Source organism: Phacochoerus africanus, chromosome 7, assembly GCF_016906955.1.
Source record: "Phacochoerus africanus isolate WHEZ1 chromosome 7, ROS_Pafr_v1, whole genome shotgun sequence".
Classification (NCBI taxonomy): domain Eukaryota; kingdom Metazoa; phylum Chordata; class Mammalia; order Artiodactyla; family Suidae; genus Phacochoerus; species Phacochoerus africanus.
The window spans coordinates 84,330,459-84,355,611 of record NC_062550.1 but is presented as its reverse complement, the minus strand read 5'-3'; the positions used below and the strand labels follow the sequence as shown (position 1 = coordinate 84,355,611).

Sequence of the window (25,153 nt, the reverse complement as noted above, 5' to 3'; positions counted from 1 at the left end):
GTATTTTTAATTTCCTGCCTGACAGTTTTTCTCACAAGATGAATGGGACGCATAGCTGGATGACACGTCAAAGCCCAGCTCTTCATAAAAAATGTAACAAAGAGGGAGCCTAATGTCCAAATTACCGTTCTGCATTTCCGCTGAAATGAACCCCAGTCCTTTAGGCATTTGGAGAGATGCCGTGCTAGCTGGTCTAAAATGTGCAGATTTGCCCAGCTGGCACGTGTGGTGCTTAGGAGACCCCCCGCCCCCGAAAAAGATAACTCCCCTCCCCACGGGTGTGGCAAAGGCATATCTGTGGGCAGTAAATTGGGAAAGCAGATGGGGAATGAGAGAAAAATGTGGCTCCAAGATTTGGAGTGTTAAACACAATGCTTAAAGTGAACAAAAACATTTTCGTATCAAACACTGCATTTAATTTTATCTCTTCACAAAATAACCTCTTCAGGAGGATATGAAAATCCCTTGGGGGTTCATTGTACGCATTCATCGACTGGGCTAAGGGGTGCCCAGACAGCTGGTAAAACATTATCCCTGGATGTGTCTGTGAGGGTGTAGAAGAGACTGGCCTTTGAATCAGTAGACGGAGTTAAAAAATATTGCCAGCCCCCACCAAAACAAGTGGGTTGAGGACCTGGATAGAAAAAAGAAAAAGAAAAATGCGGAGGACAGGCAAATCTGCTTGCTGCCTGAGCTGAAGGTTTGTCTTTTCCTGCTTTCAGACACCAGCAGAACGAAGAGGGATGGAGCGGGATAGGTACACAGGTAGTTGTAGAAGTCCCAGGAGGGACCATAGATAAAGAGGGGAACCCAGGGAACTTTGGGAGATCGCTGTAAGTTAATAATGGCTCAGGAAAGCCATCAGAACATCGTCGCGGAACAAAGCGGGTTTGCTCAACCAAAAAACCATAAATAAAAGCATGAGATATGACTCAGAGCATCAGGTGAAAGATAAAATGAGGCTAGCATTCAAGTTCAGCAAGATAATGATCCTTAGGATCAAATACAGAAATTTAAGGGAAAGATAACATTCCAAAGTCAGAGACTCTCATTATATGGAAATCTGAGATGATTCGACACATTTTAGCATCTGTTACCCCTTCTGCTGATTTGAATAAGCACCATGACTATCCTAGTTTGACCTCGTAGGGTCAAATACTAAGAAGGAGCTAGTGATGTAAGCCTGACGTTTATTCAAAGAATGAGGGAAAAGGCAGTCTTTTCCCACTCCCCACATTCCTCGGATTATAAAAATGTAGCCCACCTAAGCCTCAGGGCAGAACCTACTTGTCTGCCTGCTTGGATCCCTCACAAGTGTCCTATCTTAATAAATCTATTTCTTGCCTATCACTTCGTCTCTCACTGAATTCCTTCCGTGCTGAGACACAAAGAACCTGAGCCTCAGTAAGTCCAGACATCAGGGGAGTGGTTCCAATTTAAAGAAAATGTGGGTTCAAGTCCCAATCTGGGTTTAGGCTGGGTTCGAATCAGAGGTGTTTTGGTTTCAGTTCTGGTTCTCGGACCTTCAAACTTGGTCAGGGACTTGACACCACTAGTTCCTCTGGTTCTCAGGCCTTTGGGCATGGATTAGCACTGTCTACACCACGGGCTTTCCTGGGCCTCCACCTTGCAGATGGCAGATCACAGGACTTCTCAGCCTCCACATGCAATGAGCCAAGCCCTCATAATAAATATCTTTCTATAAATCTCTCTCTCTCTCTCATTGGTTCCATTTCTTGGAGAAGTCTGGCTATACGATCCCCATTATGGCAGACAAAATCTACTTAACATCAGAGAGACCAAGTGGCTTGTCCCTGGTCAGCACCTGACCTGGAACTGTAAAGGCAGGATTCAAACCTTCTGACTTAATTCCAGGGCTCCTCCATTTACATGGGGGGAGGGGGCGGGAGGAATGGCTCGGCATCATCTGGGCTGCAAAGTCAAGCGTCGTTCCCACGGACAGACTTAATGGCTTGACATTTAAGTAGTGTTAGCATCGCTCACAATGGGCTAGATTTTGCCGGGTGGACAAACAACCCCCAAATCTCAGTGGCTTAAAACAGCAAAGGTTTATCGTGTCCATCACATGTTGGCTAGACCTCCAGATCCAGGTCTCCTCACCCAGGACTGAGGGAGCAGCCACTGTCCTGAACATGGCCAGTCACCACTCACAATTCACTAGACAGTATCGGTCACAAGGCACCACCCAACAAGGGAACAGAGTATTAATTTCACAGGAAAGGAGCATGCAGATGTATGTGGCGAAGAGACCAGTTTGATTCAAAATGATTGATAAGGCATCTGGACAAAAGATGTTCAAAGAGCACCCTTTACCGAAAAATATCCCAGTAAACAAGTCCTACAGCCCTAGCTTGGTATATGTTTTATCCTTGTGGGACAGGCTTGCTTCTCATGCCCAGGCCACACGGAAGTGAATTACTGCAACTACAATTCCTCGTGCCTCTAGCAAGGAGTGGTTATTCACAGCCTGATTCTGCAGCAGGAAAATGGGTTTTCTGACAACGGTGAATATTGCCAGCAGTGCTTTATTTGGGGGCTCATGTTACAGAGAAGGGGTGCAGTATGAACCCAGAATTTTAATGGCCGCACCATGACCCATCAGTCCCTGCACCTCCGAGAGTATTATTGTTAGAAATAATCTTAGAAAAATGGAGGAATTGCATTACAAACCATCACAGACCAAGTGAACAGAAGAGCTGTCGGTACAGTCAAGAACATCCTCACTCCTCACGCTGCTCTTCTCTGCATTATGTAACTTAAGACCCAGTGGGAATGATACAATGTGGGAGGGAAAACGTAAAAAGAATTCATTTCTTAAAAAAAAAAAGTAGAAGAAAATGCAATAAATTTAAATTTGCGCAGAGCTTAGAATCTTCCCAGAGGCTGTGATTTAAAGGTTTCTAGAGTCCTTAGATCTGAAGGCCTCTGTGTAATTTTGAAAGAAGTCTCTGCTTCCAGGTATCTGTGATTGCCATAGTTTCTCCAATTAAGACCTGAGGTCCTTTTCAGGAGGGGATAAGAACTTGATTTCAGAACTAGGGCAGAGACTGCTAATTCCTACCCCAAATCCATTTTCCTCATTTTTGTTTGCAATGGATCCCTGTCTCAGTGTAAGCTAGCAACACACCCAACTGAAACCTCTATTCCCCAAATTCCTTTAGAACCAGCTGTGGCCCAATGACAAAGTTCTGGGTCAAAGGGACATAGCGGAAATGTTGGTGGAAAACTTCTGGAAAAACTCCTTAAAAGGAAATATAAGCCCTTCTTCTTTCCTTCTGCCTGAAATGTGATGGCTGGAGCTCCAGCAGCCATGCTGTGTCCAGGAGTCACAAACATGAGCTAACCTTAAGAATGAAAACCAGTGTAGCAGATCAAGGACACAGAAGGAGCTGGGCCTCAGATGACTTTTTGGAGCCAGCAGAGCAGCCCAGGACTGCTAAACTCCAGAAGTCTTTTGCCTGAGAAAAGAAACCCTGGGATGTTAAGCTACTGAAGTCAGATCTCTGTTCCAGCCAAGTACAAGTCTTCGTTTATATAACCATTTTTATCCATGTTTATAGACTCTTTTCTACTCGAGAAATCCCAGCTACAAGCTTTCCCTTGAATATGAGTCTCACCTCCCCTTACTCAGCAGGTGTCTGCACAGATCTGTCTTACCAAGAAACCTGTGCTCCACAACACTTTGCAGTGACTGGTGCCAAAAGAAAGTGGGCTTCTCTTGGAACCACTGTTTGGTGGCATTGCAGAAGGCAGCCCAGTGAGATGTTGTGATGATCCTTGTAGCCCAGCATGTCCAAAAGCTGGAGTATCTTATTCTCAGCCAACCTACAATGCAAGATGCTCAGTAAGCACAGGGTGTCGGCCCCCCCAGCCGTCCAGCTCTGTGCAGACGACACAGTGATGATGATGACATGGAGAGCTCACACCTGCCAGGCATTGTTCTACTGTTTTCTATGACTAACCAGCTTGTTTCTTTCTCATCCTCTAGGTAAATACCATAACTGCCCCATCTTACAAATGAGAAAAACGAAGCACAGAGAAGTTAAATAACTCACCCCAGGTCACACAGACATCAGTGCAGAGAACTGGGATTTGAACACAATTGAACACAATGCAGACAGTCTGGCTAAAGAATCCGTACTTTTTTTTTTTTTTTTTTTTTTGGCTGCACCCATGGCTTGTAGAAGTTTCTAGACCAGGGATCAAACCCATGCCATAGTAATGACCTAAGCCACAGTAGTGACGACACCAGATCCTTAACTCACTAGGTCACCAGGAAAAATCCCAGAAGCCATACTCTTACCCATTAATTTATCACCTACATTGTCATCCATGTCATTTATGGTTACAAACTGGCAAGAGTACCAGTTATTAGCATTTCTGCTGAGGAGTCTTTATTAAGATTTCCAGAGGCGTTCCCTGGTGGCCTGGCAGTTAAGGATTTGGCCTTGTCACTTTGGTGGCTTGGGTTCGATCTCTGGCCTGGGAACTTCCACATGTACAGCCAAAAAAATTTCTAACATCAAATTTGCTCAGGTCATTGTGAGCGGGTTTCCTGCACATTTGCTATCCTGCCACACACACCCAGATGCATGTGAGCCAGCCGCTCATTACTCACCTGACCCTCATTTTCCCACCGTAGCTGGAATTCCCACTGGATCCCCCAATGCCAAAGAGATCTTTAAGACCATGGAGAGAAAGAACAGCAAGACCTACCATCCTAAATTGATTTCCTATACTGGGGCTGGGGAACAAGCCCCAAATACCTGCAATCTTTAAGCAGGGGCAGTGGTGCAGACCTGGCAGCCAAGGCTTCCTTAGGAGGTTCACAGCAGTATAGACAAGTGCTTCCTGTTCCTGTGACTGAGTTCCCTGGGCCCGAGTGGGGGTCAGTGAGTAGCACTGGGAGGAACAAAGTCACCCAGAAAAGGAGCAGTCCCTGGGGGGAGGAGGGCCCAGATTTCCTGCACAGCCCTGGAGATATGGCGAGAGCCAAGGGCACAGCCAGGGGCCGTTTTCCTGGGGCACAGAGACCTTGTTTGCATCTCCTTACGGTGGGGGTGGGGGGAGCACACTAAATTTGAAGTGAACTTTCTTTGCAGAGATGCAACTCTAGAGCAAAAAAATGGGACAGGACCAAGCAGTATGTCTTCCCTTCCAAGTATCTATCTTCTGCTTCTCTCTACGCACCCACCCCGCTGCACTCTAAATAAAGGAGGTTGTTACAGCAGAGATGAAGAGGGGAAAACGCAAGTTTCCAGAGACTTTTGAAGCTCATAGCAGAATTAATGGCTTGTGAGAACAAACTTTGGCTCTCCAAAGCCTGATTGTTGAATATCAAAAGACAAATTCCTGGCCAACTCCTGGAATAATTTTTTTTTTTTAAGCACAAACAACAGGCTCAGACAATTATAGGAAGAGCCTAAGAGGACTTCTTTTTCCCACCCAGGAAGAAAAGAGATTTTGCTGAACTCAGGAAGATGCTTTAAAAAAGAGAGAGAGAGAGAGAGAAAGAGGAAAGCAAAGAAGTTGCTCAAGTGGGTTTCCAAGAAGGGGCCGGTGCCCTCCCCGGAACCCAGGCTAGCTTGGAGCTGAGACAGACCGGCCTCTGGATGCATCTGAGACCCCGCGGTAGGGAGGAGCTAAGCTCTGTTTCCCATCAGAAGCCTGAAGGAGGTAGCTTTGCAGATTTCCCCGAGCCACCAGGAGAGATGGCTGTGGAGACACTGGGGAGACCTACAGGGCTGGGCCAAGTGGTACAGGGAGTGGCAACATTGTCAGCAATGTTGGGTAGCTCCGAGGCTGTGGGCTCAAGAAGAGGACAGAAGTTAGCTGAGGGAGGCCCGTCAGGCTGAGGGAATGTAGCAGCAGATGGCAGCATAGAGGGAACAAGCCAGGAACAGATGGTAACACAGGGATCCCGGAGGATGCCAAAAGTGGGGGGGCACGTCCGTGTCTGTGGACCATCCTTAGTGGAAGGCAGCAGAGACAGATGACAGCCAAGGACAACTAGCATCATGGCCCTCAACCCAATGGAGACACAGCAAGGACATAAATCCTCACTTGCCTGAAAAAAAATCCCGAATTCACTAAAAACAAGCTAAATTGATGAGATTAATTTGAATTAACTTGGTTTCTGCCATCGGTGGGGCTGTAAACTCAAAAGAGATTAAACCGAATTACGGAAACAATAAAGACTCATTTCTTTGCTCCCTGAGAAATGTGACTAATATTTGTGCTTATATACAAATTTCTCCTTAACAGCACACAGAGCTCCTTAGACAGGGCTGCCAGATTTAGCAAACAAAAATATAGAGAATTCACAGAGTTCCCTGGTGGCCCAGTGGGTTAAGGATGACCGTCACTGCTGTGGCTTCAATCACTACTGTGGTACAGATTCAATCCTTTGCCCAGGAACTTCCACACGCCATGGCATGGGCAATGTGTGTGTGTAGAAAGAGAAAGAAAGAGAGGGAGAGAGAGAGCATCCAGCTAAATCTGAATTCCAGGTAAATAATAAATACTTTTTAGTATAAATATATTCCATGCAATATGTGGGATACACTTTCACCGGAAGATTATTTGTAGTTTATCTGAAATTAAATTGAACTGAGCATCCTGTACTTTCTCTGACAATCCTCTCCCTAGACCCTCGTCCCCTGGGGTCCACCACACGTCTTTCCCCCTCTGAACTCGTGCCAGGTTGTCCATACTGGCTCATGCCTACCTTCTCCTGAAATCACAGTGTCTGAATTTGCTTTTTTTGTCTCAAAGTCCAACTGGTGTCTTCAATCCAGTGTCACAGACTCAGTTCCCAGAGCTCCTGAATGGAGACCCTGCCCCCCGCAAGGACCCCTTCAGATACTGAAGCTTCTTCTGGTAGATTCTGCGTTCTTTCAACTCATTTGCCAGGACTGTGAGTTTTCAAGGACTCAGGTTTGGTTTTTTTTCCTCCAGCCATGTCTGCTGCATCAGAAGAGGTCTCAGTCGGGAAGGGAGAGTTTACAGACGTGTGGTTTCGCTTCTGATCTCCTGTGCTGGTGAGAGCCACCATCTTCACCTCTGGGAAGTACTCACGACAGATTTGCAATGAGGAGGTGGTGAGTCTGGCAGCCAGGAAAAGTCTTTTGCCTGATGGAAAGAGTCAGATGGTTGAAGACTTTCCCGACTTTAAAACGACTTTGCTCATGACTTTTAAATTTAGGTTAGGTGGAATATAGGGAGTCAGTATAGGAGAAGGGTTGGGGTTACAGTTATGAATAGTAACTTGGTTAGCAAGCAATATGGTGGTAAGAAAACACCAATTCACACTCCATGGAACCAAACTGACTGACTCACCTGTTAGGAATTTCATAGTACAAATGTGGACTCTTAAAAGAGGTTACTTCCACTAGGGGTCTAATTGGAGCTGTAGCTGCCAGGGGTGTGGCCAAAAAATAATAATAACAATAATTAAAATAAAAAATAGAAGGAGTTTCCTACAAGCAAGTACTTTAACAAAAGCACAGGCTTCTGAAGAGTGACCTGCAGTGATGGCTGCAGTAAAACCAAGAGAGTGCAAATTGAACCATTCAATTGAAAAGAAGACCTGGGGAGTTCCCACTGTGGCTCAGCAGGTTAAGAACCTGACTAGTATCCATGAGGATGAGGATTTGCTCCCTGGCCTCCATCAATGGGTTAAGGATCCAGCGTTGCTGCTCCCTGGCCTCCATCAGTGGGTTAAGGATCCAGTGTTGCTGCGAGATGTGGTGTAAGCTGGCAGCTCGGATCCCATGTTGCTGTGGCTGTGGTGTAGGCCGGCAGCTGCAGCTCCAATTAGAACCCCGAGCCTGGGAACTTCCATGTGCTGCAGGTGTGGCCTTAAAAAGACATAAGGAACATAGTAGGGGCCAGATACATGCCTGATCAGAATTCAAAACAGAGGCGGGCAGAACCGTGCAGGAGTAAAGGCCATGGTCTCTAGAGCCAGGCTGCCCATGTCTGAATTCCAAAGCCACCATAATCTTAGGACCTTCAACAAGCCTCTAACATCTCCAAGTCTTGTCCCCTCTGTGTAAACTGGGAAGATGGTCCTCGTCTCTCTTTCACAGGGTTGCTGTGAGAATTCAGTGTTAATATTTCTAAAGTTCCTCAAATGGTGCCTGGCCCACTCTAAGTGTTATGCAGGTGTGTGTTCCATAAAATACTCAGCCGTGCTGCCTATTCCTACAGATATATAAGGCAATGGAATGCTGTTTTGTACATTCTAAATTATGGCGTTTTCTTTTTATTAAATAGCAATCAAAGAGGTATTATTTTAATAAGAGACTGGAGTTCCCACTGTGGCTCAGCAGGTTAAGAACCTGACATAGTGTCTGTGAGGATGTGAGTTCAATCCCCGGCATATGCCAGCAGGTCTAGCTCTGATTTGACCCCTAGCCCAGGAATTTCTATATGCTGCGGGTGTGGCCAAAGAAAGATAGATAAAAATAAAAAGAGATTACCTTCTGTCCTGAAATCCCATAAATGCGCACCAATTCTTCAATTCCATCTAGCACAAGTATACATGGCTTTAAACTGATGGAAGCAATGAAGACTCCTACACGCAGTGAAAAGACCAAGATATCAGTGGCTTCATTAAGAATATTGGTGTTGGGGAGTTCCCGTCCTCGTGCAGTGGAAAAGAATCCGAATAGGAACCATGAGGTTGCAAATTCGATCCCTAGCCTCGCTCAGTGGGTTAAGGATCTGGCGTTGCTGTGAGCTGTGGTGTAGGTGGCAGACGAGGCTCGGATCCCGAGTTGCTGGGGCTCTGGTGCAGACCGGCAGCAACAGCGCCGATTTGACCCCTAGCCTGAGAACTTCCATATGTCATGAGTGTGGCCCTAAAAAGATAAAAGAAAAAAAAAATCCATATCAAGCTGGGTACCTACAGCATAGAAATTTGCTCAAATTAGGTGAAAATGTTTCCAAGATTGCTAAAATATGTTAATGGGATGGGGAGGCAGAAGGGGTTGGGAACAATGTGAGCTACTCACAGCCGTACAGCTGGCATTTAGCTGTAGCAGTGTGATCAGTAGCCTCAAACTATTCAACCCGAAAGGGTGATATATACCCCCAGGTGTCTTTCTATACATTTTCAGGACTTTATATAAAAAATATTTTGTATGATCTAAAGCACTACTCTCATTTACCAAAATGCTAAATTCAAAATGTTGCAAAGCGTTGGACGGGAAGAAAGGGAAGTCAGGCTATGTGATCTGCGAAGTTTCTGCAGCCCCTTAACATCAGGTGCGGTTTAGGGGTCCTGGCCTCCACCCTAGGTGGTCTGGCAGTACACGCACACAGCATATCTCGCCCACCACCAAGTCTCTTTGGTGTGGCCGATATTAAACCTAACACTACCAATTCTGAATTACTCTATCCATAATATTGGACTCCAAACCTTGGATTCTGGGAAACACCAGGGGAAACTAAGTTATGAACCAGCAAAGAATAAAGGAAGTAATTAGAGGGGACCAACTTGCAGGCTGTGATGAAGTAACCTAGCAGCAGCAACTCAAAATTATAATCAATTACCAAATACTCTTAAGAGCATTTTGCCACATACTACTTCGTTGTGTTTTTGTTTTTGTTTTTGTTTTCCAGGGCCACAGCAGCGGCATATGGAAATTCCCAGGCTAGGAGTCAGATTGGAGCTGTAGCTGCCAGCCTACGCCACAGCTGCAGCAATGCCAAATCCAAGCCAAATCTGGAAACTACATCACAGCTTGAGGCAACACCAGAGCCTTAACTCACTGAGAGAGGCCAGGGATTAACCCGGCATCCTCACAGATACTAGTCGGGTTCATTACCACTGAGCCACAACAGGAACTCCCAAACTACTTCTACCTTGCTTTTCTTTTTCTTTCTTTTTTTTCGGGGTGGGGGTCCTTATTTAGGGCCACACTGTGGCATACAGAAGTTCCCATGCTAGAGGTCAAATCAGAACTGCAGCTGCCAGCCTACACCACAGCCACAGCAACACTGGATCCCAGCCACATCTGAGACCCACACAGCAGCTCACTGCAATGCCGGATCCTTAATCCACTGAGCAGGGCCAGGGGTTGAACCTGCACCCTCCTGGATACTAGTCTGATTCCTGAGTTACAACGGGAACTCCCACTTTTATTTTTCAAAAGAAATATTTTTCAAAGAAATTTACACATGTTAGGATCTAGCAAGTCAAGTTATTCAAAGAAGCTGTAAAGGATTAAGTTTCTGAGATGCATGAAGATTCTGTTAGAGTCACTGAAAGTAATTCTGTCTAACAAACATTTATTGGTTGCCTATGACATGCAAGGTTCTGTGCTAGATTCTGGGAGATAGAGGAGATAAAATAATCTATAATAGAAAGTCAAAGAGTTAGAGGAAGTGGAAATGGGTTCTGTACACAAATATCCATATTCCAAGGCAGAATGAGTCTGAAGCCTTCGGGAATTTGATGCAGCTTCATTACAATAAAGAAAAGCTTCACGCAGAGGGCACTGGGATGAGCCCTGGAGAATGTACAGGCAGAGTCGAGGACAAGGGTATCTCAGGCAAGGCAAGGCAGAGGTGAAAGCCTGCAGGTAGGAAAGCCCACCAACATTTGAAAACCAGGGAGTCACTGGGAGCAGCAGACATGGTCCCTGCGTGGGAGACAATCAAATATATAATGACAGGACCACGGGTAAGTCACCTGACGGCCCAGGAAGGCAAGCTCACAGCATGTGCAGGGAGACACCTGGAAAAAAAAGATTAGAATATACTGGGCCTGGGGCTATCCTTACACCTGGTCAAAGCTGGGAATGAGGGAGAGAGGCACCCATCAGCTCCCTTCTAGGAAAGGGCAACCTTTAAATAGGGCCTTAGGAGATGAGAAGGAGCCCCTGACCTGGGAAAAGGGAGGGGCATTCCAGGAAAAGGGAACTGAGTGGACATTCATGGAGGAATGACTGTCTGATGCAAGGAGACCATCCCCATGGAGCAAAAGGCTAGAGCTGGCCACGCCCAGGGCATAAGGCTTGGCAAGCATAGCCAAGGATCCCTGCTAGTACCACCACCCATTCCACACCACTGACTTGAATGCAGACTCTTGCTAACCGATGCTAGGAGAGGACCCTGATAGAAATCATCCACATGGGAGAAAGGTCCCTCTCTTGGCTCAGTGGAGCAAGACAGTGCAGTAATGAGGACTTGGGGCTCTGAATTCAACAAAGACCTGAGTTGGAACTCCCTACTCCGGCCACATGTAGCCATGTGACCCAGCCGTCCTGAGCCTCAGACTCCTTACCTGGGACAATAATGCTGCCGAGGGCTTGGTGAGAGCATTAAATGAGAGGTCTGTATTTTATGGCATATAACACTTGATAATACAGTACAATTTACTGGCTAGCATTTTTCCCCTCTTAACAATTAAGAACCAGCGTTCCCACTGTGGCACAATGGGTTAAGGATCCAGCATTGTCTCTGTGGTGTTGCAGGTTTGATCCCTGGTCCAGCACAGTAGGTTAAAGATTCGAGTTGCTGCAGCTGTGCTGGAGGTCACAGTGGCAGCTCAAATTTGATCCCTAACCCAGGAACTTCCATATGAAGTTCCAGAACCTGGCCATAGGCTATTGCATGGCATTAAATGCTATGTCGGCATGATAAAGTGGAAAATTTACCCTTTGCTTTCCAAAAAGCTTATTTGGATTTTTTTTTCCTTGCACTATTTTGTATAATGCAGAATAATGATTTTATTTTTATAGCCTTATAGATCTTAACATTTATGTCTTTATTTTTATATTGTACAGTAATTTTACTTTAAATGATTAAATAGGCTATTTCATTTCGAATGCAGGTGAGTTGATTCTAATTATTGAACTGTCTGTGCACTGTAGGCAGCAAGCATTTTTAATGTGTTGGGTACAAGAGGAGAAGGTGAGTGGATTACACAGAAGTGGGACTCAGCTATTATCTCAAGAAAGACCTCTTGAAAAAAGAGGTGCTGATGAAGCCCTCAGTACTGGCACCCAGAAAGCCTTTAATAAATGGAACTCCTTGTTAAGGCTGCCGTTTCCAGGTGAGGAAACATGTAATAGGAAAGGCAGTGGCTCAACTCTGACCGCCTGTGAAGCCTGTGGCAGGAGGTATATCAGCTTACAGGCAGGCGAGGGCATGGGCGGTGGGAGATCCAGCAGTTCTCCTCTGCTAGATCCCTTTATCCTGGCAAGCAGGGGTGTGGATGGAGGGCAGAAGTGTGACTTCACCCCACCTGAGCAAAATGTCAGCATCCCCACCTCGGCAGGCCTCGGGCTCACAGCCCACGCAGGAGGTGCAGCTGCTACAGCTGCGCTAGCACAGGAAATGCTCTCTGCAAAGAAGCTGAATCTGCGCCTGACTTTTCAGGCCCAGCTGTGCTCTCTCGGCAGGAGCTCCTCTTCCTCCGCCCACGTCCACCCCCAGGTAAAGCCAAGGTGGTGGTGCTGAAAGATGCTGGGGCCAGCTGACCACGCTCACCCCGGCTTCCTCCTAAGCTGCCCTGTAGCAACAACTCTCTTGCAGGGCCATCCTTGCTCTCCTGAGTCTAGCTAATGAGTAGGAGTTTCTCTCCATAGTCTCCCCATCCCTGCTTCTTTCTCCAGCTCAGTGAGGAATAATAATAATAACAATAATGATAATAATCTCCAGCTCAATGAGGCATAATAACAAGAACAATAATAATAACGGCAACTGTGTGCCAGGGACCTAAGTCCTCTACATGTATCATCACAGCTTTATGTAGGTGCTATTAATCCCATCCCCATTTTAGAGATGAGAAATTGAGGCACAGATTGCTTAAGTAAACTGCCCAAGATCACTCAGCTAGTAAGTAGTGGAGCCAGGATATGCAGGCCATCCAAGCCCAGAACCACAGCCCTTCCCATTAACAAGGAGAGGTGTCACCCGGTTGTCAGGTTTTCAGAGGCTGTTCCTGAATTTATTTTGCTCTATCAGCTTAAACATCTGTTTGTTTGGAAGATAGCAACTGTTTTCATTAGGAGATTCTCAGCACCCAAAAAGACACTAATTAAAAGAACAGCTCACTTTGGGAATAAAGTCATAATTGGGTGAGTACAATTGAGTTTCTGTCATCAGCCTGGCCAGACTAAACACCTTTGGGACATGCCTGAGTAGGATTAATCACTTTCTTTCAGAACTAGTCACACCTGCTGCTACTGATTTTGATTTTACCCAATTTACGCGCCCTGAGATATGCAGCTACTGAGAACTCCCGCCCACATGTTCACTTTGTTTACTCACAGACACCCACATTACAGAAGGAAGCTCAAATATCCATCTTCATGAAGAGATAATAGACATCCATCACACTCACTCAGGGCCCAGAGGTGCAGGCGGGTACGAACGCCAGGCAAGAGGGGAAAAATTCTCCAAAACAGGCAGAGTTAGACACATACGAGCATGCAAATATACTGCAGGTACCTAACAATAATGATAGAAATAGCTAATGCTTATCAGTGCTTACAATTCACACTGTGCTAAGTGTCTTTGTTCTTCATCCTTTATCTTAGTTCATCCTCTCAACTACCTGAAAGACACTTTTTTTTTTTTCTTATTATCCGCATTTTACAAATGGGAACATTGAGCCACAGAGACGAAAATAACTTGTGTGCCCAAGGTCGCACAGCTAGTAAGAAGCAGGAGGACTCTCCAACTGCCCCTAGAACAGAGGGGCATACCCTGTATCTGCAATATCTCATGTGATTCTCCCTCAAAGCAGAGCTGCTGATTCTCCCTCAAAACCTGCTACCCCACCTCACCAACGTTGGCCCGTTTCAGTGAGTAGCCTTCGTTACCCACGCAGCTTCCTTAAGTCCCAAGACGTAGTTTCACGTCCCCCTTTTCCTTCACCCCCCTCATTCAGTTCCTCAGCAAATTCTTAACCCATCCGAAGTCCTCACCTCCCATTGCTATTGCCCTCTTCCAAGCCACCACCTCCTGCTCGGACCACTGCAACTCCTCTAAAAAACATGACTGCCACCATGCTTATCTCCACACATTAGACTGATTTTGATTTTTGAAAAATATCAACCAAATCATGTCAGGTCCCTCCGTAAAACTGCCCTCCCATTGCAATAGACTCCAAACCTAATATTCCTTCCTACCAAGTTCAGATATGCAGTGGGCCGGCCTCCATCTTCTCCTGCCTCATCTGGTACAACTCCCCCTGCTCCTCACCACAGTCTGGCTGTGCTGCCTTCTTTCCCTTCCTAACTTACCCCGCTTTGTTTCCGGCTTAGGACCTGTATTACCCTAGCTGTCCTTTCTGCCTGGAATGTTCTTTCTTCTGATGGCCACAAGGCTGCCCCCTTCTTGTCCAGCAGATCTCCCAAGAGTGTAGCAGAGACGGCTGCCTGCCCTGCAAAAGTTCATGCTCCCCTTCCAGACGGTGGGGGTGGCTCTCCATTTCCATGTGACTCCCAGTGCTGCCATGTGGGCCCGGGGTGGGCCGAGTCCTTGCCAAAAGAACAGGAGTGGAAGTGCTATGTAACGCTGCCGGGCCAAGACTTTTAAGGAAAGCCGTGCCTTTCCCACACGTTCTCTTCCTCTGGCCAAAAGCAGAGGTCTCTGAGGCCCTAGAAGATGACACAGCCTCAAGATGGAAAGCCTGTGTGTCCCCAAACCACCACATGGAGGAAAGCCACTTGTTCTCTAGCTAAGAGCGCCAAATTGGACTGTTGCAGAAATAAACTTCATTTGAGAAGCTACTGAAATGGGATTTATTTGTGACAGCAGCCAGAGTGTCTCCAACTAATATGGAGACACAGTTCCTGACCACTCAACCTCAACAGCCCTCCGCATGGCCTTTATCATTATGAATATTGTCTTGATTATTGGTTATCTGCCTTTCTCAACCAGAACATCAGATCGGTGAGGGTCATGACCTTATCTGCCAGCCTCTGTCCTGCATCACCAGAACCCAGCACCTGGCACAGAATGGGCAACCAATTAATATTCTGTAATGAGTGAGTGGGCATGTGCAATAGAGAGTTATTGAGCTGACTGGGAGGAGCAGCAGTTGAGAGGCCCAGCCTGCTTTGGAGCCCTTGCAAGTGTTTCCTCTGACTGGAATGGTCTCCCTGAGTTACCTGCCTGGCCCTCTCCTTCAGGTGTTTTATTCAAATGTCTCTTTCCCAGTGAGGCTTTCCCAGACCACACTTCTAAAATCCTAACAGTTCTTACACATATACACTGCCGACTGTCTTTCTCCGATTTATTTTTCTTCATTCTACATTTTTTCATTTAGTTAACTTTTTGTCTCCTCCCTTCTCCAATTATGAGAAAAATCCATCGGGGTAGGGACTTCTGTCCATTTTGTTCACGATCCCTGGCCTTGCTCAGTGGGTTGAGGATCCGGCATTGCTGTGAGCTGTGGTGTAGATCACAGACGTGGCTTGGATCCCGCGTTGCTGTGGCTCTGGTGTAGGCTACAGCTCCTATTTGACCCCTAGCCTGGGAATCTCCATATGCTGCAGAAGCGGCCCTAGAAAAGGCAAAAAGACAAATTGAAAAAAAAAAAAAAAAAAGCAGGCTTGTGGTTATCAAAGGGAAAAAAGAGGGAGGGATAAATTAGGAAGTTTAGCATTGACATATACACAGCACTATACACAAAATGGACAGCCAGCAGGACCTACTGCATAGCACAGGGAACTCTCTTCAATATTCTGTAGTGACCTATATGGGAAAAGAATCTGAAAATGAATGAGTGCATGTGTATGTATTGCTGAATCTTTATATGTACCTTGCTGTATGCCTGAAACTAAAACAACATTGTAAAGCAACTCCAATCAAAAAAAAAAAATGCCAACAGGAACTCCTAATTGTTGTGTTTTTATTGGGCGCAATTGGAGTTGAATTACAATAAAATTTATTAAATTTCTCACCTATTCTGGAATCCTTAAAATTATAACCTAAGTTAGATATCATTCACATAACCCCCAAATCCACTATTTCACAATTCAGTGGTGAAAAAGGTACATAAAAGAGGAAGGGAGGACAGGTATAAGGAAAATAATATTACTCTCGCCTATTGAAAAAAAATAGAGAAAAAGAGAATGTGATCGCTCTCGATGGCTGGTTAAGACAATGCTTTGAAACTCTAATAAAAGAACACTCTTTTCTATAACCTGCACACGCTATTCAGAAACTTACAGAACAAAGCATTGTTTCCAAATGGTAAAGCCTTGTTTCCACACAGATGATCTCAAAGTACTTATTTAATTGTTGTTGTTTTTTTCCTCTTCTGTCTTTTCCAGGGCTGCACCTGCAGCACATGGAGATTCCCAGGCTAGGGGTCTAATCGGAGCCATAGCCGCCGGCCTACGCCACAGGCACAGCAAGGCGGGATCTGAGCCGCATCTTCGACCTACACCACAGCTCACAGCAATGCCGGATCCTTAACCCCCTGAGCAAGGCCAGGCATCGAACCCACAACCTTATTGTTCCTAGTCGGATTCGTTAACCACTGAGACACAACAGGAACTCCTAATTGTTGTGTTTTTATTGGGCGCAATTGGAGTTGAATTACAATAAAATTTATTAAATTTCTCACCTATTCTGGAATCCTTAAAATTATAACCTAAGTTAGATATCATTCACATAACCCCCAAATCCACTATTTCACAATTCAGTGGTCTTCCGTGCACTCACAAGGTGGTACAAATACCACCACTATCTAATTTCAGACAATCTTCAGGACCCCAAAAAGAAACTCCAGACCCATTAGGGGTCATTTCTGGTTCCCCTCTACTCCACTAACCTATTTCCTGTCTCTATGGATTTGCCTATTCAAACCTAAGATTTTTAACAGACGGCCTTTATATTTCCAACTTTTGTAGTTTTCAAAACTTTGACTGAGCACCATGTTGTTTTAACCAAATTAATCATCTTCCCCCCGGCGCGGGTTCTCAGAACCACAAGAATGTTGGTGGCTCTGCCCATCACGGGGGGTGCTGAGACTGAGGCAGAGTTGGTGGAGGAGAGCCAGGTGCCATTCTGGCCACTGCGTTTATTTCAAATCCACAAACTCTCCCAGAAGAAATGAGATCTGTGCTAAGAACTGGAGGATGGGGATGGAAGAAATAAAATGATCCCAGGAACCTCTCTATTTCTAGGATTGAAATTGGGAAGGACACCATAGAACCCACAACTTTATTGTTCCTTCTTCATGCCCCAGCCTCTTCAAGCCTATGGGCAAAGATAGTGGGGTGGGGGCGGGGGTTAATGCAGAGGACACTGGATAAAAGAGAGGAGGAGTGCAAACTCGGGTAAGACAACACGATTTCTTACACACAAACACAAATAATGCCAAGGCCTGTAGTCGGCATTTAATAAGTGTTGGCTGAATATCTTAATGTAATTAATAATGAGCTGATGATGTATGTAGAAGCGCTTTGTAAATTATACAAACTGTGCCGATACATTTGCACATTTCCTAATCCAACTTCATTTCCTTAAAATCATTCCAGCATTGGCAGGAATGACTTAGACCAACTGATCTATGGGAGAAAAAAAGGAGGCCAACTCTCTGCCCTCCAGGGTTTACCATCTTCTTGAAGAGACTGGAAGAAAATAAGTGAAATAATCAGAAAAGCTCGGCAGTTGCAGGGTGATAACCTGATAAGGAGATTAACCTAGTGTGGCTTTGTGGGAATCTCTCCTGCAGGAAAGGGTGGACACAGACATTCCAAATTCAGGGGATCATATTCACAAAAGTCAGATGGTTTTGCTTGAGATTTCTTGACATCTTAACCTGAGAACAGAGTCTAAACCATCCTTCAAGGCAAATCTTTCCAAGATCTCTAAGGTCCTGTTGGATTCCTTGGAAATAACCAACACTTCTTGCACTTCTCAGTGAACTCTTCATGGCAGAAATATTCAAAGTTGTGCTTGCAGTCTTTACAGACAAAAAGATACGCTTTAAAATCTTAGATTTGTAGTTTTGCATTTTCCATTAATTATGATAAAGGCCCAGGAAAGTATCTCCCCCTTTGTGTCTATACCACCTTCGTTCTATGTTAGTGCCATACTTCACAGCCCACCATTCTACATTCTTATGAAAGGAAGCTATAGGCAAGTAACTTAACCTTCTTCATGCTATCTGGACATGAAATTCTACTTAGGATTTCAGGTTATTTCATGACCTCAGAATGACCAGGGCAAAAAAAAAAAAAAAAAGATTTGCTACATACACCTTTGCATCTTTTTAGATTATATAAGATTCTTAAGTATAAAGTTACCTAATTCAATTTCATGGCATATGTGCATGTTTCTATCTATGGCACTGGTTGGGGGAGTGGGGCCTATTTTTAGGATAAGATGCACTAATCCGGTGACAACTATGGGTACAGTCACAACTCTGCCATTGGGTAAGCCCTTTAAACACTCAGGTAAAATATGCGGCAGGGCCAGACATCTGAGTTTCCTGAGATTCCTTCTTGTTGCAGTCTACTGTGATTCTGAACTCACTGCTTAATTAAAGGGTGTTCTGGACTGCCAAAGTATCCTCCTACCTCTGGAGACATCTATATCCCAGAGTTAGGATGGGGGTTGTTGTTCTTTAAATGGGGTGAGGCAGGAAAATGAACATGAGGTAAGGTCTCAAGAAACCTTATACCTCCATAGATAACTGGGCTGCCCTGTGGTTCAGGTTAGGACCAGAACAGACCTAGAGGACCAACAGTCCAGCCAAGGTCAGTTTCACATTTCAAGATCTTAGAATTAGAGATGATCCCGCAGTCTAATGAATCTCTTTAGCTAAACTTAAACCTCACCCACTAGTCTCAGGTATCTCCAAGGACCTCAGAAGTGCTTCTAAAGATCAAGAGTATGAACTGATAGCTCTATATTGTTTTATGATAACTATCAGCTACCCACTGACCTATTGCTTCCTCAGCTGTGAGATTTTGGAACTCCCTGGGTGAATAAAGGCTACCAAAGATGAAAAAGAAAAATAATTTAGCACTTCTTTCTACAGATCTTTTTAATAATCTATCCATTATGTACCTTCTAATGCAGACATAAAATCTGCATATTGTATATCCAAAACTAAAATCTAAAACAAGCTCATCTTTCAATAATAACCAAAATTGGGCATTCCTGTCATGGCTCAGCAGTAATGAACCTGACTAGTATCCATGAGGATGCAGGTTCCATCCCTGGCCCTGCTCAGTTGGTTGAGTTTCTGGCATTGCTGTGAGCTGTGCTGTAGGTCGCAGATGCTGCTCAGATCTGGTGTGGCTGTGGCTGTGGTGTTGGCTGGCAGCTACAGCTCAGATGTGCCACTAGCCTGGGAACTTCCATATGCCATGGGTATGGCCCCAAAAAGACAAAAAATTAAATAAATAAATAAAAATAGCAACCAAAATTAAAGACTAAGGAGGATACTAAGGAGAAATAAACTGTACCCAATACACAGAAAGGATTGATTCTTGAACATGTTTAGTAAATATTTTTTAATTAATTTATTTATTTTTCCTGCTATACAGCATGGGGATCAAGTTATTCTTACATGTAAACATTTTCCCCCACCCTTTGTTCTGTTGCAATATGAGTATCTAGACATAGTTCTCAATGCTACTCAGCAGGATCTCCTTGTAAATCTATTCTAAGTTGTATCTGATAACCCCAAGTTCCTGATCCCTCCCACTCCCTCCCTCTCCCATTGGGCAGCCATAAGTCTTTTCTCCAAGTCCATGATTTTCTTTTCTGAGGAGATGTTCATTTGTGCTGGATATTAGATTCCAGTTATAAGTGATATCATATGGTATTTGTCTTTGTCTTTCTGGCTCATTTCACTCAGTATGAGAGTCTCTAGTTCCATCCATGTTGCTGCAAATGGCATTATGTCATTCTTTTTTTATGGCTGAGTAGTATTCCATTGTGTATATATACCACCTCTTCCGAATCCAATCATCTGTTGATGGACACTTGGGTTGTTTCCATGTCCTGGCTATTGTGAATAGTGCTGCAAGGAACATGTGGGTGCATGTGTCTCTTTTAAGCAGAGTTTTGTCTGGATATATGCCCATGAGTGGGATTGTGGGGTCATATGGTAGTTCTATGTATAGATTTTGTTAGTAAATATTAATCATTGGATGCAGTTCAGATTGAGAATGGTCAAATTTATTACTCTTAAGGTATTTAATGTTAATCCAGTAAACAGAAGAATAAACCAAGATTTACCGATATTACATTATTTTCTCAAGGTCACACAGCTAGGAACTGAAAAATCTAAGATCTGAGAACATATCTGTCACTGGACATTCTAAAACTCCAAGCATGTAGTAAATATTCAAGATATTTTGGGACAGCTCAACATCCATCTGCCCTACCCTAATTCCCATAAGAGCCCCAGACTATCATTTGGGGTCCCACCTTGTCTCAACTCTCAGTTCATGTTACTGCAGTGGATCTGACTCAGTCCAGCTCCAGAGGTGACATATAGACGATCAGAACGACACATTTTCTCAGCACCTGTGACTGAGCCAGATATAAGCATATAGTCCAGGTCTAGTTAATCAGAGACAGAAAGACTCAATGTCAGGACTCTGAGCCACTTCTACCAGACTTGACCCTGGAGTTGCTACAGCCATCTTCCCCCCATGATGGAGGAACCAAGGAGTTGAGGCAACATTAGGACCACAGAGCTATGCAGAGAAATAGTGAAGAACCAGGGCATGATAACTTCATTTGAGCTACTGGATGAAGTCTGAGCCAAACACAAACCTAATCCTGAGCTTTAAAGTTATGCAAACTAATAAGCTCTTTTTTTGTTGAAGTCACTTTGAGTCACATGGAACCCAAAGAATAATGACTGAGAAAATATTCTTTTCTAGGACTCCAAAATGATTTGGCTTTTAGGCAGTTCTGTTTGAGCAGCACAAGTGGGATTTCACATCCCACCCCCAGCAATGAATGTGAATGACTTTAGGTGGATCAACTCCCTCCCATTCAGTTGACCACAAATCCATCCACTTCCTACCATATTACAAGTTCTATGCCTGCTTGGTCCCTGAAAGCATTTGAGAATGTACCACCTGCATTTTGCATTCTCACAGTAATTCATACAACAGTAATTCATAGTCTTTTTTGGGTCATTAAACCTTTTGAGGATTTGATCAAAGACACAAGCCAAAACACACATATGCACATAAACATTCTATTTTGCATGTAATTTTAAGGGCCTCAGAGATCCTTCCCAGAGTCTGTCTGTGATGTGAAGTGAAGAATCTTTGCCCTACTCTGATATTGCTTTTCCCTTTTTAATCTATAAATGTCCATAAGACACTGTTTTCAAAATAAATGCAATCACTTCATTCAGAGGCAATACGATATCAAGCAGTGCTTCTCAAACTTTAATGTGCATGCCACTCACCTGGCCATCTTTCTTTATTTAAATGCAAATTCTAATTCAATAGGCCTAGAATGCACTTCCAGCAAGTTGCTAGGTGATGCCAAGGCTACTGGTCCATGGACTAGTCTCTGAGTCCATGGACTACTGAGTTTGCTTGTGAAGGCAAATGAGCATGGATTTTGGAGATAAAAGGACTTGGATTCAAATCCTGGAATGACCCTCAATGGTTAAGGTAAGTCACTTAACTGCTACACAGCAGCTTTCATTTGTTCATCTGTAAAACAGGAATTCTAGCACCCTCCTTGCAGGGCTAAACTTTAAAGATTAAATGCAATAACCTGCAAAAAAGCACTTGAAAGTTAACTCTTTAGATCAGAGTTTCTCAACCTTGGCATTACTGACATTTGGGGTTGGCAAACTGTTTATTAGGGTGGGCAGTCCTGTGCACTGCAGGATGTTTAACAGTGACTCTGATCACCTGTTAGATGCCACTGGCACACCCTCAACTGTGACACCAAAAATGTCTTCAGATGTGGCCAAAAGTCCTTTAGGGGCAAAATCAGCCCAGGTTGAGAAACTGTTCTGGGTCTACATGTTAACTGCCAGATATTTTAGGTCTTCTCCCAGCTCCTTGACTTCCCAACTCATCTTTCATGAACCGCTATTCGCTCTTATTCTCAGTTTCAAAAATCTTCAATTTTACAGGAATATGGTAACAATTTTATATGCTTGAGGGTTTTTTTCTGGTTTGTTTTTTCTTTTTAGCGCTATACCTGCGGCACATGGAAGTTCCCAGGCTAGGGGTCAAACCAGCCTACACCACAACCACAGCAACACCAGATCCAGCCGCATCTGCAAGCCACAGCTCATGGCAATGCTGGATCTTTAACCCACTGAGCAAAGCCAGGGATTGAACCCACATCCTCATAGATCCTAGTTCCATGGTTCATTAACTGCTGAGCCATGAAGGGAACTCCATATTTCTAATCATTTAAAATTTCCTTCACAAGGAAGACATACAAAACACATGCACCTATAATGACAGACCTGGCTATCTCCGTATTTACTAACCTATATTTTTCCATCATTATAGTGGCCAGGTAAAGTTTTTCTATCACAACCAACCAGTCCTTGAGAACCAGCTCACCCAACTCGTGGAGATCTCTATACAATCTGACAGGGAGCCCTTTGCTAATAATCTTGGCCTTAAGCTTTTCAATCTTTAATTCTTCCTCACTGTTCATTTGGAAACCTGAGGACAGCCCCTCCTTCTTTTTCTCATCCAGAGTCTTCAGCAGCATGGTTTCCGTCCTAAAGTAAAAACATTGAAATTGAGATTCGTTCAGAAATGCTGCTTGGATGATCTCTAACTCCATCAGACTGAAGTTGGGATTCTCCAGGACCCAAGGGTAACCATTTTTTGCAGCAACATGGACAGTCTGTTCCGCAATGGATAAACTGGACAAGTCAGTTGACTTGGCGAACATGACACATGAGTAGCCGGGGGGAAAGTCCCTGTATGTCTGACGCTGCAAGCAAATGAAAAAGGGACAGCAGCTGTTCACGCAGTTGAGACAGAGCTTTGGATGTTGCGAGTGGAGACCAAAATGCTGTCTAATCATGTTGGAGGGTAAGGGCGCCTGGGCCCTCATTGCTGACCACCTCAGGTCCACAGTTTTGAAATACATGCCCTGGGAATTGCAGCGTTCATTCAGCTGAGGGAAGATGTTGTTTGCTAGAAAGTCTCTCTCTTCTTGAAAATCATTCAGGATTGAGCAGATGTAAGGCTGAATAGGTTTTTGGGACTTTAAAAGGAATCGGGCATACCTGTCTACATTCCCATTTGCCTTTTGGCTCATTTCATTTTGCTCAGAGATGACGTCCACCTTAAAACAAAACAGTTTTCATCTTGGTGCAGCCACTGATCTCCACTGCTTCTACGACTTCCTCCTAACTATGTTTGCTAGAAATAGATTGAAAAATGTCCCCCAATGCCGTCTTTCTTATAGATATTTGAAGGTGAGTGATGTCAACCAACGGGCAGATCAGAGTTGAAAAACAATCTAGCTTAAGTTAGGACTGAAAAAGAAAAAAGCACATTCTTTTTTAGGATTGCAGGAATTCCACATCACCTCTGTTTCCCCAATGCTTCTGCTAAAGAGCTGAGAACCACAGGTGATCAGCGGGTCCTGGACACAAGGTGTTCCCTCTCTCTCTCTCTCTCTCTCAGCCCCTTCATCCACCATCCCAGTGTTCCTTCAGCGACCTGCTCCTTATGTCCCCCTGTGAATTTGGCAACTATGCAAGGGGTCTTGCTGAGAGTAGGAAAAGGAAGACAAATGTAGAAAGAAGCCTAATGTATCTAGGAGCAGAATAAGCCAAGACCCATGACTGTGAACAGAAGCAAGAATGAAAACAGGTGCGAAGCTGAAATCAGGATGAGAGGAACAAGTCAAAATATAATAAGGCCCAAGGCCAGTAATGCACCTGGCAAGGAAGAGAGGCAGGAAGTCTGGATCTAAGAACTTGATGGAGTTCTGTGATTGTTTTTCTATCTTAAATTGTGCCAGTTTATACAACATTCCATTCGTCTACGCACACTGAGAATTCTATTCCACTGAGCTAATGGGAAAACACACATGAAAACTACCAGTTTTATGAGCTTGTCTTCCTTCCTTTCTTCCTTCCTCCCTCCCTCCTCCCTTCCTTCTTTTCTTTCCCTTTCTTTCTTTCCGTTCGTTCTTTTTTTCTTTCTTTTTATGGTGGCACCCTTTTTTCTTGGATCCAGGGGTTGATCCAAGCTGCAGCTGCAACATATGCCTCAGCTGTGGCAACATCAGATCCTTTAACCCACTGTGTGGGGCCAGGGATCAAACCCACGCCTCCACAGCGACCAAGCCTCTGCAGTCAGGTTCTTAATCCACTGTGCCATAGCAGTAACTTCTTATGAGCTGTTTCTTGATACAACTCATTTCCATACCAAATGTTGGGGGTTTTTTGGTTATGTTTGTTACTTTAACCTCTGGAGAAGCATATCATGTTATCATGTATAGCACAATTTTTCCTCAAGGCCACCTGACAAGAATATAACGCAGAGAGAGTTGTGGAACTACACGATTTCCAAGATTCTTTCCAGCTCTAAAACTTCTACTAAGTCCCTAAAGTAAATTACCATCAACATGGCTGACTGGGTCATGTAAAATAGCAAATTTATTTACCATAATTTATTTATTTATTTATTTTTGTCTTTTTGCTATTTCTTGGGCCGCTCCCGCGGCACATGGAGGTTCCCAGGCTAGGGGTCTAATCGGAGCTGTAGCTGCCAGCCTACGCCAGAGCCACAGCAACTCAGGATCCGAGCCTCGTCTGCAACCTACACCACAGCTCACGGCAACACTGACTGGATCGTTAACCCAGTGAGCAAGGGCAGGGACCGAACCTGCAACCTCATGGTTCCTAGTCGCAGGGACCGAACCTGCAACCTCATGGTTCCTAGTCGGATTCGTTAACCACTGCGCCACGATGGGAACTGCCTATTTACCATAATTTAAAAGTTAACAAATCTCATATTTGAAATTCAACTCCTCTCTGCTCTTTTAGTATCCAAAGTTGGCAGAGGACAACTGGATAGATATTTTGTAATTGACCTGCTTTTCTAAGGCAGACTCCAGGGAGATTGTTTTTGTTTGTTTGTTTGTTTTTAGGGCCGCATCTGTGACATATGGAGGTTCCCAG

General features: G+C 44.5%; 1 pseudogene; it reads right to left on the bottom strand.

Annotated features, from left to right (window-relative positions):
* LOC125130457 (putative tetratricopeptide repeat protein 41) overlaps positions 1–24,084 on the bottom strand; it is an 86,214-nt pseudogene extending 62,130 nt beyond the window's left edge.
* Between the last annotated feature and the right edge of the window lie 1,069 nt (positions 24,085–25,153).